The following is a 16052-nucleotide window of genomic DNA, read 5'->3' as shown; positions in this document are numbered from 1 at the left end:
AGAGACGGGGTTTCACCATGTTGACCAGGATGGTCTCAATCTCTTGACCTCGTGATCCACCCGCCTCGGCCTCCCTAAGTGCTGGGATTACAGGCTTGAGCCACCGCGCCCAGCCTATGTCAAAGATTTTAAAAGATTAGAGGTTAGCCTTCAGGACATCTGTTTATTTACTTACTTTGACAATTCCTACTGCAGAGCAGGACATTTAAAAGACAAGAAAGTCTTTATTTCTGCCTTGTCTCTCTCCATGTATGCATTCTTACAGCATGGCAAAGTTGAAAGTATTCAAGTTTTGGAAGGAGGCCTGAGTTAAAAATACCAGTGCTTTGTAATATGGACATGATTTGAGTCGTGATTGAATAAAAACAATTTTAAAATGTGAGACATTTGTGGGATAATTGGAAATTTGAAACTAATTGAATATCTAATATCAAGCAGTCACTATTCTTTTCAAGTATACTAATGTGGGTACGTTAAAAAAGGGCCTTATCTTTTAGAAATATATATGGAAATATTTGTGAATAAAATGTTGGGCTATCTGGTAGTTGCTTACAAAAGTAGTGGGGAGCTCATGGGGTGTGGATTGGATGATTGTCGGGACAGGATGATAAGTACATGGTGACTCTGTCTGCAACTTATATATGATTGAAATTCTCCCTAAAACTTAGTTCTCCCTAGAACTAAAAAAGAAAAAAAAATCTTGGGCCGGGTGCGGTGGCTCAAGCCTGTAATCCCAGCACTTTGGGAGGCTGAGGTGGGTGAATCATGAGGGCAAGAGATCGAGACCATCCTGGTCAACATGGTGAAACCCCGTCTCTACTAAAAATACCAAAATAATTAGCTGGGCATGGTGGCGCGTGCCTGTAATCCCAGCTACTCAGGAGGCTGAGGCTGGAGAATTGCCTGAACCCAGGAGGCAGAGGTTGCGGTGAGCCGAGATCACGCCATTGCACTCCAGCCTGGGTAACAACAGCGAAACTCCGTATCAAGAAAAAAAAAAATCTCACTGTTGGTACTTTGTGTTAAGTTAGGTAATGTACTCAACCTCTATGAGCTTCAATTTCCTTATCTGTAAAACTGGAATAATTATAACAATGTTGCAGGTTTGCTGAAAATTAAAGTAACATGAAAACATCTAGCATAAAGCTTGATGTTAGTAGGTGCTCAATCAGTGGTTGCTGTTTGGTTGTTACTATTTTAGGAGACTTGGAAAACATTAAATCAGTTATCTCTGAGCCTGTGGGAGTCCATGTTTCCTCAGACAGGGCCACATCTCCACTACTAATAGGGTAGTTCTTACCGTGTTTCCCAAGAGCATTTGCCTCACCCTTGCTTTCTCCTTCTCCAAAGCTACCTTAAATTAAGGGAGGTTTATCGTAAAGGAATTTGAGAGTCCATTAAACAGTATCAAGAGGTGCAGGTTGGTCTTTTAGTGAAGCAGAACTGGAATGCTTCAGCAGCCAAGGTATGCACTCTGCCTTTTTTGCTTCATCTTTTCTTTCTGTAAATCAAAAGTTGGCAAACTTTTTTTGTGAAGGGCCAGTTAATAAATAATGTAATTTGTACGGCTTCATACAGACTCTGTTGCAACGACTTAACTCTGCAGTTCTAATGCAAATGAGCCATATAAAAACGTGGTTGTGTCTGTGTTCCAATGAATCTGTACTTATAAAAAATGGCAGGGAATGGATTTGGCCCATGAACCAGTTTTTCCATCTCGGCTCTAGACTTCTACAGATGACTCCAATTACATGTATTCCATCATAGTGGATTCCAGGTGGTACTGTCAGTCCTCAAGTCCACATCACCTAGTAAATTTAGTACTTGCAACTAACTAGCTCTCTTCCAATTCCAGATTCCTAGGGAAAGGACTTCAATTGAGTCAGGTGTCACTATCCAACTGTCTTGCCTTAAGGGCAAAAATGTGGTGGCTAGCAGTACTCTTGGGGCTTTCAGCTTCTCTCCTGAGAAGGTGAAAAGGGTATGGGTGATGGGCAACTCTTAGAGAAAAAAGATATGAGGATGGGCTGGGTATGTGCCCCAGATTGCCCTATAGATCCAGGAAGATCACCTGTTTATTTTGCTTTTATTTTTACTAATCCATATTTTTTTATTGAGGAACTCATTTTTAACAATTAAATATATTTAAGTATGAACTCTAATAAAAAGCTGACTGTAATGCATGGTTTGAAGTTTAAACCTAAAGTGGAACAATAATCTCTAGATGTCTGTTGTTTCACTCTAATATTTACTGTGGAATTACACAAAGTTGTTTTCCTTTTTTTTTTTAATGTGCCTAGGAGATTAGCCATAACCTAGGATTTTGCGACATTGATCTGAAGCAGTTCAACAGGGTAATTTATCCGAGTGTTGATGGATTTCACTGAGGGTGCACTTGTTATTATAGAGTTACATTACTCATTTTGTATTATCCCTGGTGCTTGCAGAGTTTTTTTGGAACTGAAAATTGAAAGTTCCTTTATGTATTTATTTCTGTTTTAATTCTCACTTGTCATTATTCATCTGTTGTTTTCTGCTTTGAATAAGAACATGGACATGGAAAGTTCTAGAAATATGAGGGAATGGCATGTTTCTCCTTTCTTCTTTTTCTCTAACTCCGGTTTAATTTCCCAGTGAAAGAAACAGATGCTTAATAAAACATAAATATCAAAAAGTAGACTCTTAAGTCTTAAAGGTGTAATAATGAGCATGTGAGCGATGCCCTGACAGCAACTGATTTTAGTTTTTAGGGTCATTGAAAATAAATTTTAAATTTTAAGTAGATCTGATTTCTGAGTTTTCTGTTTAAATTTTTTAGTTATTTTCCATGATGATAATTTATATTTCACTGTGATTAAGCTGTAGGCTCCTATATCAGAGAAAACAATTTGAACTTACCTGGATATTCAGGTAAGAAAAAGTATATCTTGTAATTGAGGAAGAGACAAAATTACTGAGAGCTCCAAAACTTAGTGATGGGAACGTCGGGTAGTTTCCTTCATAGAGCTCACACTTAGTGATTATGAAGTTTTAATCTCCTTTCTGCAATGCCACCAGGACTGAGAATCTGAATTGGTTAGTGCCCATTTGACAATGTTAATTTTGTGTCAATTTGCAGACTAGTGTAACTTAACGTGCCCCACACTGGTGTAAAAAAGTATGCCCTTTAGCAATTGGAGTATAAAGGTTATACTTGGTTAGGAGATTTTTCTCTTCAGAGACAATTTCAAACAGCCACATTTCTATTCACAGGAATATTCTGAGTCAGGGGAGGAGAAGAAGGATTAGTCTTTGCTTGGACCCGTACTGAGGAGAAATATATGTAGATTTTACTGTATAGCTAACAGGCTAGGAAAATACAATACCTGGCACTTTCATAAATACTTGTTGAATTAGTGAATGACTAAACAAAGCCCTTTTGTTTATTAGGAGGTAAGCTCCTCCAGAGCAAGGAGTTGGTTTTATTAACTCAGATATATCTAGCACCTAGAATAGCAAGCACTCAATGAATATTTCTTGGCTAAATAACTGAGAACAATCTATTTATTCATTTATCATCACATTGATGGGAAAATTGAGGCCCATCATATGGGAGGTTGTACACTTGGTCAGTGTTGCAGCTGGGATTTAGTGTAGTGTAGTACTGTACACTGTACTATGTATGATGTCTCTTGACTTATGATATATGAGTCATAGGTGTGAATATGAGGCAGAAAACATTCAGAAAGATTAAGAAGCAGTCATCCCATGTTGCCAGCTGTCTTTTCAACAAAGACAGTCTTAATATGTTTTAGTCTTTGGGGAGTAGGGGCTGTTTGCTGAAATGTGATGTTCCTGTGTCAATACAGCAACATCTGTCTTTATATTAGCCATATAAAGCTATAGTTTTTTCAGTGGTAGTGATTTGTTTTCTTTACTTTGTCAAACTTATGAGGCACAAGAACAATTGCACAGTGCCCTGAATCTTAATAGGCATGATCTGACTTATATAATGCTGGGGAAGATCCACTTGCTAGAGGGAGACTTGCACAAGACCATTGAAATCTATAAGAAAGTAGTGGAGTAAGTTTATCTGTTTCCTTTAGAACAATGAGAAACTTAAAAAAAAATTGAGTGGATATATGAACTCCCAAGCCTAAGAGAATGAATATGTTTTATTAATTCCTTAATATATAAGTTAAAGGTAAAGCTGATGTTTAAGTTAAGACCTCCCGATGGCTTCAGTAAGGTAGACTGTGTTTCCTTCTTACCTATCAGGATGGCTGCTGCTTTAGGTTAGCTGGGCAGCTCTATTCTACAGAGTAAGCCAGAGATCCAGGTTTCTTCCTTATTAACTCATTCCTTAGATTGTTGTCTTTACCTGCATGGTTGATGCTGAATGTAACATCCACATTCAGGTTGTGGTGGAAGGAGATGGTATGGGAAGCTAAGTATGGAATAAGCATCTAGCAATAATTTTATTATTTTTTGAGACAGTATCTTATTCTGTCACTCAGGCTGGAGTGCAGTGGAGAACACAGCTCACTGCAGCCTCAACCTCCTGGGCTCAAGCGATCTTCCCACCTCAGCTTCCCAAGTAGTTGGGACTACAGGCATGTGCCACTTGCCCAGCTAATTTTTTTTTTTAGATGGAGTCTTGCTCTGTTGCAAGGCTGGAGTGCAGGGCCATGATCTCAGCTCACTGCAACCTCTGCCTCCCGGCTTCAAGTGATTCTCCTGCCTCAGCCTCCCAAGTAGCTGGGACAACAGGTGCATACCACCATGCCCAGCTGATTTTTGTATTTTTAGTAGAGACAGGGTTTCACTATGTTGGTCAGGATGGTTCGAACTACTGACCTCGTGATCTGCCCGCCTCAGCCTCCCAAAGTGCTGGGATTACAGGCGTGAGCCACCGTGCCTGGTTTTTTTTTTAAACATCGCTAGGGTAATACAAACCTCTGTTGATAATGGAACTGACTGGCTCTTCCATGATGGTGTTTCATATTTTCTCTCTGGAAACACATGCTATCTTCTATTTTCTGTATGGGGTCTTACTTTGTTTCTTTTTTTCCTTTCTCCTTTTTGCCTCCCTCCCTCCCTCCCTCCTTCTCTCTCTCTTTCTCTATGCCGGCCTGCCTTTTTTCTCTTTCTTTCCCTTCCTTCCTCCCTTCTTTCTTTTCTCTCTTTTCTTTCCTTCCTTTCCCTCTCTCCTTTCCTCCCTCCCTCCCTCCCTCCCTCCCTCCCTCGCTTCCTTTCATTTCTTTCAACAGAGTCTCGCTCTGTCTCCCAGGATTTAGTGCAATGGCGTAATCTCAGCTCATTGCAACCTCTGCCTCCCAGGTTCAAGCGATTCTCATACCCCAGCCTCCTGAGTAGCTGGGACTACAGGCATGCACTGCCATGCCGGACTTTTATTTGTATTTTTAGCAGAGACAAGGTTTTACCATGTTTTACCATGTTGGCCAGGCTGGTCTTGAACTCTTGGCCTCAAGTGGTCTGCCTGCCTTGGCCTCCCAAAGTGCTGGGATTGCAGGCGTGAGCCACTGCACCAGCCTTGTGTTTTTTTCTTTTAAATGGGATAGCTCTAACAAAATGCTTTGTGTCATTTGTTTGGTCACTTAATAGAATGTCTAGTCTGGTTCAAGGCTTATTATTCCTAATAATTAGATTCTGAACTAAACTTAAGATTTCTCGTGATTTATTATCTTTGTCTTCTACCATGGTAGTAAATTTTCTGGTTATGTTAATCACAACACTCTTTCTCAATTTTCTTCAACCACATTTTTGTGTCTAAAAAGACAGAAAAATTGCTTGGTTTGTTAAACTACAGAATAGACTTGTCATCAAGAGGCTGTAGATATGGACAAGTAGTAAGGAGCCATATAATATGTTAATTGCCTCTGTGATGCTAGGAAATAGCCCTGACCCTTGACCCCTGCCTTCTAGAGGTTGGCTCTTTGAGATTAGGATACATAAATCCCAAGGGGGACATTCTTCCAGTAACCAATCAAGGACTTCAGTTACTAAATTTCCCAAGGGAGAAATGTGGACAGCTAAAATTGGAAGCCTTACTGAGAAGATAGAGACCATTGTTCATGACATGTAGCTTTGAAGAGAGTATTTATGTTGTAGTGGGAGAACTGATACTGCTAGAATTAAAGAAGTTACCTGGCATTGGGGAGGGAAGTGATCAAAATGGATGTTTATTATGGCAGAAAGTAAAAGGCAGATTCTCAGCTGAATTGAGAAAGCTGTTTGGTCAGCTCATGCTTTCCCTGGCTGGGGCTTTGCATCTTCTGGTTTAGGCTTCCCTAAAGGTAACCCGTGCCCTATAGTATTCCATAGAAGCAGGAGACATTGTTAATAGCTCTTTGGTGTTTTACTCTTGAAACTGTCTGATGATGCTATAGTCAGATCATCTCAACTCAGTGTTGCTTTGGTTCTGTGACAAAGACATTTTAGTGAGGGATTGAGCAGGCAGGTGTAATATTTTACTTAGATCAGTGTTTACTCCCAAAGGTCAGTAGCACCTTCTTTCCTAGGATTGATATGTATCTTCCTTCTTATGTTTCATTTGGCTACTTAGTATAATTTTTTGTTTAAGTGGAGAGAGAAGCATTAGGGGCCTTAGGCTCCAAAACTGCATGGAAAATTATGCTGCCTGGCATGGTAAGCCCAATGAGAATAGAAAAACAAAAAATTCTGGCTGGGTACAGTGACTCACGCCTGTAATTCCAGCACTTTGGGAGGCCTAGTCGGGCAGATCACGAGGTCAGGACTTAGAGACCAGCCCGGACAACATGGTAAAACCCTGCCTCTACTGAAAATAAAAAAAATTAGCCAGGTGTGGTGGCATGCACCTGTAATCCTAGCTACTCTGGAGGCTGAGGCAGGAGAATTGCTTGAACTCAGGAAGTGGAGGTTGTGGTGAGCAGAGATCACGCCATTGCACTCCAGCCTGAGTGACAGAGCAAGACTCAATAAAAAGAAAGAAAGGAAGAAAGAAAGAAAGAAAGAAAGGAAGGAAGGAAGGAAGGAAGGAAGGAAGGAAGGAAGGAAGGAAGGAGAAAGGAAGGAAGGAAGGAAGGAAGGAAAGAAAAGAAAGAAAGAAAGAAAGAAAGAAAGGAAGGAAGGAAGGAAGGAAGGAAGGAAGGAAGGAAGGAAGGAAGGAAGAAAGAGAAAATCCCACTAAGAGAGGACTGGTGAAACTGTGTGTGTTCTAGACTGACTTGCTTTTTAAAGCATTGTTCTTTAATTTTATTTGTGTGATCAAGATGGTCATGTAAAACATTCCATAGGTTCTTTCTTAACTTTTACCCTAAGCCCCATTTCATTCTTGCTTAGCAGTTCCTCCTGTTGCCAGGGTTGAGATGACCTACTTTTGATGGCAGTTCCCAAATTGCCTTCAGGTATTTCCATGGGGAGTAAAAGGTTCAGAGGAGTCTGTCAAGTATTGCACGAGGGCACATTACCGTGCATGTGTCTCCGTGTTTCTCATCCATATCTTGTTTCCCTCTGAACATCTCTATGTTGCAGGTTCTCACCAGAAAATACAGAACTTCTTACAACTTTAGGATTACTCTACTTATAGGTAATTAAAACTCTTGATTCATTCATGAGTTGATGTTAAAAATGCTTTTGGGTTTGTGTGTATGGTGGTTTTCCTGCATTTTGATATTTATTTTACTAAAGGTCAAATATAGTACATGAACTACACACTATTTGATTTTCTTTGCTAAAGGAATTAATTTTCTGCATTTAAATTGGAAACAATTCTATTTTAGCCTAGTGCAACTATAATTCTCATCTAGGCTGGGCATGGTGCCACATTCCTGTAACCTTGGGAGGATGAGGCTGGTGGATCCCTTGATCCCAGAAGTAGAAGACCAGATTGGGCAACATAGTGAGACCCTGTCTCTATAAAAAATACAAAAATTAGCCACGCGTGGTGGCATGCATCTGTAGTCCCAGCTACTTGGGAGGCTGAGATGGGAGAATTGCTTGAACTCGGGAGGTAGAGATTGCAGTGAACTGAGATTGAGTCACTGTACTCCAGCCTGGGTGAAAGAATCAGACCCTATCTCAAAAAAAAAAAAATTCTTATGTAACCCAGGAAAGAGCATATATGAGAAATAACTCTGGTCTTGGGGGTTGTTATTTTGTTGAGAAAAGAGAAACTGATGCAAGTGAACAGTTCTTAGGGCTTTGGGGCAAAGCCATTTCTGTCGATCTTTCTTCCCACCCAAGGTTCTACTGGAAAGAGAGAAGGCAACGTATACTTTATCTAGAATAAGAAGTCTTCAGTACCCTCCACATTCCTGAATGTGGATGGGATTCTTTTAGCTCATGGATTCTCTTGCTGAGGACCCAGTGCCCAGGTCTCCAAGGGGCCTTTCCCTCATCTCCAACATACACATTTGCCAATTTTCTTGTTCAGCTGATTTTGCCTCCAACTCTGCCTTTATGTCTATTTTGTGGTTTTTTTTTTTTTTTTTGAGGTGGAGTTTCACCCTTGTTGCCCAGGCTGGAGTGTTAGGGTACATTCTCAGCTCACTGAAACCTCTGCCTCCCGGGTTCAAGTGATTCTTCTGCCTCAGCCTCCCGAGTAGCTAGGATTATAGGTGCCCGTCACCATGCTCAGCTAATTTTTGTGTTTCTATTAGAGACGGGGTTTCACCGTGTTGTCCAGGCTGGACTTGAACTCCTGACCTCAAGTGATGTGCCCGCCTCGGCCTCCCAAAGTGCTGTGATTACAGGTGAGAGGCACTGCACCCAGCCTTGTTTTTCTTTAAAAGGAATTAGGAGCTTAACTCTGGGTCTTCCTGGGCTTTGGGTTGGGAGGTTGGCCCCACGGTAGATGAGGCTACCCAGCTTATTTTCTGCCAAGAGACATTAAATGTAGAACAGTACTAGTGCTTCTATCAAATAGATACTTTGACTTTATCAGGGGGATAAATTAACATAAATAGAAGGAAAACCATGACTGTGGGGATTTTTAATTTATTTTCCGGTAACTGTAGCTGCCTTTTTTTCTTTTCCCCCAAGAGAATAAAAAAAGCCAGGATATTTATGTTCAGGGTGTGGTTGGCCAGACTTTTTAACTGCCATCTTTTTCTCATGTAAATTGTCTTACTTGCTTTTTTCCCCCAAGCTCAGCATTTACTGGAAGGCATTCGAACATCTTGGCAATGCACTGACTTACGATCCTACCAGCTATAAGGTATTGCAGGCTGTGAAGGCTCTTGCCTTCTTAAGAGATGACCCCACTGCTCCTAGAGATGATCTGACCCTGGAAAGCAAAGGAATAGCTTCTTCAGTTTGAATACCTGAAAAATAGAAAAAATGCAAATAAAAGGTAGTTCTTCTTATTTGAAAATATTGTCAAGCATGCTCTGCTTATCTTCTAAAAGTGCATATTTGTTACAATAGACGTGTAACCCCTGCAGAGAGCAAAATCATAGTGCTAGTAAAGCTTATGTGTTACTTAGGAAATTAGCAATGCCTCCACAACTGTTGTCAAAAATAATTCTGCTGGGCATGGTGGCTTATGCCTGTGATCCTAAGACTTTGGAACGCTGAAGCTAGAGGATCACTTGAGGCCAGGAGTTGAAGATCAGGCTGGGCAACATAGACCCCCATCTCTGCAAAAAAATTATTACCCAGTCATGGTGGCACACACCTGTAGTCCTTGCTAATCAGAGGATGGAAGAGGGAGGATCACTTGAGTCCAGGAGTTTGAGGCTACAGTGGGCTATGATGGCACCACTGCACTCCAGCCTAGGTGACAGAGTGAGACCCTGTCTCTAAAAAGTAATAATAATAATGTTGAAATGACTTTTAGAGTCCTAAGGATCTGATACTCCCAACGTTTGTCTAGATGTGACTTAGGGAATGAGAAGGAATAGCATCAAATTGATGAATATCATTGAGGAGATTCAGTAAGACAAGCTGTATATTGAAGGATACAAACTGAATTCTGATTTAGGAAGTCATAATAGCCTGTCAGCTCCTCACCTTGATACATTTCCTTAGAGAAATGAAAGGGCTGGGCTGGCGAAGCTTAAAGCTTACTCAGCCTCTGTTGTAGGAAGAAATGTACCTTAAATAGCTATGTATGGGTGTATTTTAGGTGTCTAGAACACTTAGTGTACCAAATAGGGGCTGCAGAGAACAGATTAATTAAGGTTTTACTTAAAGGGCCCTGGTATTCATTCTGAAATACTGACTTTCCTGGCTAGAAGTAGGAAACAAATTAGATGGGTAAAGCAAGTAATATTTTATCTTTTTTTGTGCTCTGCAAACAGAGCCACAGTGTAGGGTGCAAGGACATTCCTCAGGAACATTTGTCCTAATAGCTTGGCTATATTGTTTATGTCCCTGGAAGAAATTTTTCAGTCCCATCTGTGCTGCTGGGCCTGCTGAATGTCTATAGACTCAGTAAGGCTGCCTCACTGCTACAGCCTTTTGGGAATGACTGAATTACTTTCTATGTGCCACGTTTTCAGGCCATCTTGGCAGCAGGCATCATGACCCACGGGGACTTTGATGTTTTCCTCACCAAATACAGAGTTGTGGCTTGTGCTGTTCTAGAAAGTCCTCTACTCTGGAATAACATTGGAATGTGTTTCTTCAGCAAGAAGAAATATGTGGCAGTCAGTGTCCCCTCATGTTCTTTGTTTGCATGCATACATGTGGTTATTGGGTCTGCTTAGCTTGCCCCACTCCCTCATTGACTGCTTCTTCTCTCTCATAGGTCATCAGTTGCCTGAAATGAGCCAACTTCTTGGCACCCTTCGATTGGAAGATTCTGTATAATGTGGGCCTTGTCCATTTGACCATGCAGCAGTATGCGTCAGCTTTTCATTTTCTCAGTGCAGCCACCAACTTCAAGCCAAAGATGGGGGAGCTCTGCATGCTCTTGGCAGGTAAGAAACATTTATGTGGAAAACTCTCTCTGCCATTTGTAATGAGGGAAAAATGGATTCAAATCATAGGAGATCAGTGGATGTCTCATAGAAGCCATTTTCTTAGATCCTATAGGAATCTGGATTACTGTTCTGGAGCTTAAATAGAAAACGATGACAAAGGAACTTGATTGTTTCTAACATGATGGAATTCCACTCAAAGACCAACAGGTTAAATAAAGATAATCCCTAGTTCACCTTTTACCAATTTTTTTCCCCTTGCCATGACAATTCGTTTATATATGCATTGAGTCCAACTAAGTTACAGACAGCAAGTGTTAAGAGCTTAGGTTTTAGGTGGGGACCCTGCTTCTCCTACTTACTATATGTACCTAGGCCTAGTGTGAGGATTGCTTGATTAAACACTCAATAAATAATAGTGGTTTTGTTGAAACACTGATTTTTGAAAACTGTTGGTTTTATTGTGGTTATATAACTGGTCTATTACTATCAATATTGTTGTTATTATAATTGGCAAGTCAAGCTACCTTATGTTGAAACTCTTACCTCTTCTGAGCATGTTGTGTAGAATGCCATTCTCTTCCTGAAACTCCATTTATACCATGCAAATATTAAAATGATCATAGAAATAAGTTAGAATTAAACACTTTAAAAATTATACAAAGCCATTTAATTTTAAATTACTGGCTAAATAGTATTCCTATGAAATATTTTCTCCATATACGTTTACTTACTAAATGTAAGACCCAAAGCAGATTTCCATGTCCTCATTTGGCAGTGGTCTTCCAGGAGCTTTTTGTTCATTACTGTGGGGTTCTTATTTATAAGTGAAAGCTTGCAAAAGCAATTGAGGCATGGTTATTTGAGAGTTGCCTGTATACAAAGATAACTTTTTTAAAAAACACATAGGTTTTATTATTATTATTATTACTTTTTTGAGATGGAGTTTCGCTCTTGTTACCCAGGCTGGAGTGCAATGGTGTGATCTTGGCTCACCGCAACCTCCGCCTCCTGGGTTCAGGCAATTCTCCTGCCTCATTCTCCTGAGTAGCTGGGATTACAGGCACGTGCCACCATGCCCAGCTAATTTTTTGTATTTTTAGTAGAGTCGGGGTTTCACCATGTTGACCAGGGGTTTTATTATTATTACTCTGATATGGTATGAGCAACAGATCAGAAGACAACTGCCATTGGAAAGATAATCTGTTACAATTCCTGAGAAGGAGGGCATGCCACATGAGGGAAGCACAGAGTCAATCAGGAGGTGGAGGGAGCAAGGCGTAAGTGTGGGCACGATCCTTTATTGTGGTTTTCATCTGACGAAATGCCTTCTGCAGGGCAAGACTGGGAAAGCAGGCTAAGCAGGTTGAGGATTGGCGAGTTTGAGTAATTTCAGTGGGTTCTGGGGTATAGGCTATCTCTAGGTGTCTGCTACCTGAATCTTGGGTGACTAGGACTGGGGAATATTTGCCTAGTGTCAGAGCCCAATAAAGGAGGCAGTTAAGAATATGGACACTGGATTGGTTAGACTGCATACAGAAGGCAGTCTTGTAGGGGTAATATGTAGGAATTAACTGACCCTGGGAGGGGCAGTCTCCCCAGGGTCAGTAAGGCCCCAAATGTCAAAACATCAGAATAAAAAGACTAAAGTTGGATGTGATGGTACACACCTGGAGTCCTAGCTACTTAGGAGGCTAAAGGAGAAGTTTGCTTGAGCCCAGGAGTTGGGAGTCCAGCCTGAGCAAAACAGTGAGACTCCATCTCTCTCTTGTTAAAATTTTATTTAGGTTCAGGGGTACATGTGCATTTTGTTATATAGGCGCACGTGTGTCATGGGGGTTTGTTGTACAGATTATTTCATCACCCAGGTACTAAGCCTGGTACCCAGTAGTTCTTTTTTTCTGGTCTCCCTATCCTCCCACCCTCTACCTTCCTTCAAATAAGCTTTAGTGTCTGCTGTTTCCCTCTACATCTCTGTGTGTTTTCATCATTTTGCTCCTACTTAGAGTGAGAACATGCAGTATTTGGTTTTCTGTCCTGTATTAGTTTGCTAAGGATTATGGTCTCTAACTCCATCTATGTTGCTGCAGAGGACATGATCTCATTCTTTTGTATGGCTGTGTAGTATTCCATGGTGTATTTTTACATTTTCTTTATCCAGTCTACCACTGATGGGCATTTAGGTGGATTTCATATCCTCACTATCGTGAATAGTGCTGCAGTGCACACATACACATGCGTATGTTTATATGGTAGAACGGTTTCTATTCCTTTGGGCATATACCCAGTAATGGGATTGCTGGGTCTAATGGTGGTTATGTTTTTAGTTCTTTGGGGAATTACCACACTGCTTTTCACAATGGTTGAACTAATCATTCCCATCAACAGTATATAAGCATTCCCTTTTCTCTGCAGCCTCGCCAGCATGTGTTAATTTTTGAGTTGTTAGCCATTCTGACTGGTGTGAGGTGGTATTTCATTGTGGTTTTAATTTGCATTTCTCTAATCAGTAATACTGAGTTTTCTTTTCACATGCTTGTTGGCTGCATGTATGTCTTCTTTTGAAAAGTGTCATTTATGTCCTTTGCCCACTTTAATGGGGTTGTGTTTTTCTTGTAAATATGCTTAAGTTCCTTATAGATCCTGGATATTAGATCTGCATGTTTTGCAAATATTTTCTTTCGTTTTGTAGGTTGTCTTTACTGTGTTGATAGTTTCTTTTGGACAGCTGGATTTTGTTTGTGTTGTTGTTGTTTTTTAAGACAAAGTCTCTGTCACCCAGGCTGGAGTGCAGTGGCATGATCTTGGCTAACTGCAACCTCCGCCTCCTGGGTTCAAGCGATTCTCCTACCTCAGCCTCCCGAGTAGCTGGGACTATAGTTGCACACCACCACGCTCAGCTACTTTTTTATGTTTTTAGTAGAGATGGGGTTTCACCATGTTAGCCAGGATGGTCTCGATCTCCTGACCTCATGATCTGCTTGCCTCGGCCTCCCAAAGTGCTGGGATTACAGGCGTGAGCCGCCCTGCTGGGCCTAGGATAGCTGGGTTCTAATGGGACATAGAATTGTAAACAACCATGTTGTAATGCATGACAGCAGTGCTAACTTTACAAAGTAGACATGGCATGCACACTGGATTCTTAACAACAAGCTAGAATGGAATTCATATTTAGTGTTAGTCTCTTATGCTTTCAGTTTTTCAGGTAAAACTTGATATTTTATATTATTTTTTACTTTTAGTTTTTATTAATTTGAGACAGTCTTGTCCTGTTGCCCAGGCTGGAGTGCATTGGCAGCATCTTGGCTCACTGCAGCCTTGCCCCCTGGGTTTAAGCAGTTCTCATGCCTCAGTCTCCCGAGTAGCTGGGAATACAGGCACCTACCACCATGCTTAGCTAATTTTTTGTAGTTTTTGTAGAGACAGGGTTTCACCACATTGGTCAGACTGGTCTTGAATTCCTGATCTCAAGTGATCCACCCGCCTTGGCTTCCAGAAGTGCTGGGATTGTAGGTGTGAGCCACCATGCTCAGACTACGTTTTCTCAGAGATAGAATTTATAGGAAAGCATTTGATTTTCTGCTGTAGATATACTCTGATTATCTGAATCATCAGAGACATTAAGAGACATTAACTTTCTATTTGTGTGAGTTCCTAACAACTGTAACTTTCTGATAGTCCTTTTTATAATGTGTTGGCATTTTGATTGATAATATGATTTCATTGAAATATGCTGTAGTCAAAGTATTTATAAAAAAGATATTTATTAGTGGTAGGAGAAGTGATATGGTTTGTTCTCATTTGAATTATTTTTCTGGAGGGTACAGTAAGATATAGTAGCCTTTGACACAAAACCTAAATAAGATCTTCATTAAAAATATTGGAAATTTCTTCTGAGTATTGATTGAAAATCTCCTATTTGTATATAAAGAGCATTATAGTTATTGAAACCTGGGCTTTACAAGCCAAAAAGCAGTTGACCAGATTGTACATTAATATTTTTGCTGGTTATATTGATTTCACAGATTGAATTTTTTAAAATTTATTGCTTTGGCCTTAAGAATAGTAAGCTATTTTAGGAGGCCAGGGACCATGTCTCATCTGAATTAATGGGAAACATTGTGCTAAGTAGTTACTACTATATTCCCCTCCTCCTTTCTTAAGGTCTACTTCTGACTACTATCTTCTGTCAAGAGGTTTGCTATTAAAACTCTAGATAGTAGTTGGCATACTATACTCTTGATATTTTAGATATTGAACTATTCTATATTTAGATACATATTTTATTTTATTTTTATTTTTATTTTTTTGATGGAGTCTTACTCTGTTGCCTAGGCCGGAGTGCAGTGGTGTAATCTCAGCTCACTGCAACCTCTGTCTCCCAGGTTCAAGCGATTCTTCTGCCTCAGCCTCCCGAGTAGCTGGGACTACAGGTGCCTGCCACCATGCCTGGCTAATTTTTGTGCTTTTATTAGAGACAGGGTTTCACCATATTGGCCAGGCTTGTCTCGAACTCCTGACCTTGTGTTCTGCCCTCCTCTGCCTCCCAAAGTGCTGGGATTACAGGTGTGAGCCACCACACCCAGCCTAGATACATATGTTATGAAAAGCTAATATGTAATTTATTTAATATAAGGTGTTTGAAGATATACTTTTTTATTTTTTCTCCTTTCTCAGTAAAATAAAAATATTTCAAAAGTGTATTTAGAAAGCAGTTCTATTATGTAGAATGAGACACATAATGATTTCATTTTTTAAGATGATTTGTGGGGTAAGATAAATGCTTTACTAAAACTAATATGTTTAATTGCTTTAACTAAAATTAATAAAATGAATTCATTTGTATAAAATATAGTCAGCTATGTAAGATATTACTCTTCATAGGTACCCATTGGAACAGCACAGCTTACTTTAATTCTAAAGTTTTAGTTGTAGTACTGTTAAACTACTAATAGCTTAACTTCCAGGATTCAATTATTTAAAAACAATTTTAAAAAAGCAAAAAAATTTATTCTACTAGTTTACTCATATATATATGCATACACACACACACACATACACAATATGAGAACAGTTTTGCTGATTTTTCTTTTGCTGCTTGTAGTATTTATATGCACATACCTTTTATTTGCTGTAATTTGTCCCATA

At 40.1% G+C, this 16052-nt stretch overlaps 1 protein-coding gene across 50 annotated transcripts in view; it reads left to right on the top strand.

The window, feature by feature from the left end:
* The window catches only part of LOC128930681 (uncharacterized), a 159307-nt gene that overhangs the window by 60655 nt on the left and 82600 nt on the right, over positions 1–16052 (top strand). For 11 of the 50 annotated variants that reach the window (XR_013531460.1, XR_013531459.1, XR_013531458.1 and 8 more), the window contains 4 exons: positions 7516–7570; positions 8643–8735; positions 9131–9334; positions 10733–10904. The gene's annotated coding sequence lies outside the window, so the exon portion shown is untranslated. Of the gene's footprint in view, positions 1–1350; positions 1466–7515; positions 7571–8642; positions 8736–9130; positions 9335–10732; positions 10905–16052 lie in introns of all 50 variants that reach the window. The other 39 variants (XR_013531464.1, XR_013531461.1, XM_078362604.1 and 36 more) reach the window with 8 other exon arrangements.

Source organism: Callithrix jacchus, chromosome X (genome assembly GCF_049354715.1).
Source record: "Callithrix jacchus isolate 240 chromosome X, calJac240_pri, whole genome shotgun sequence".
Lineage (NCBI taxonomy): Eukaryota > Metazoa > Chordata > Mammalia > Primates > Cebidae > Callithrix > Callithrix jacchus.
This window is presented reverse-complemented; position numbering and strand designations above follow the sequence as displayed.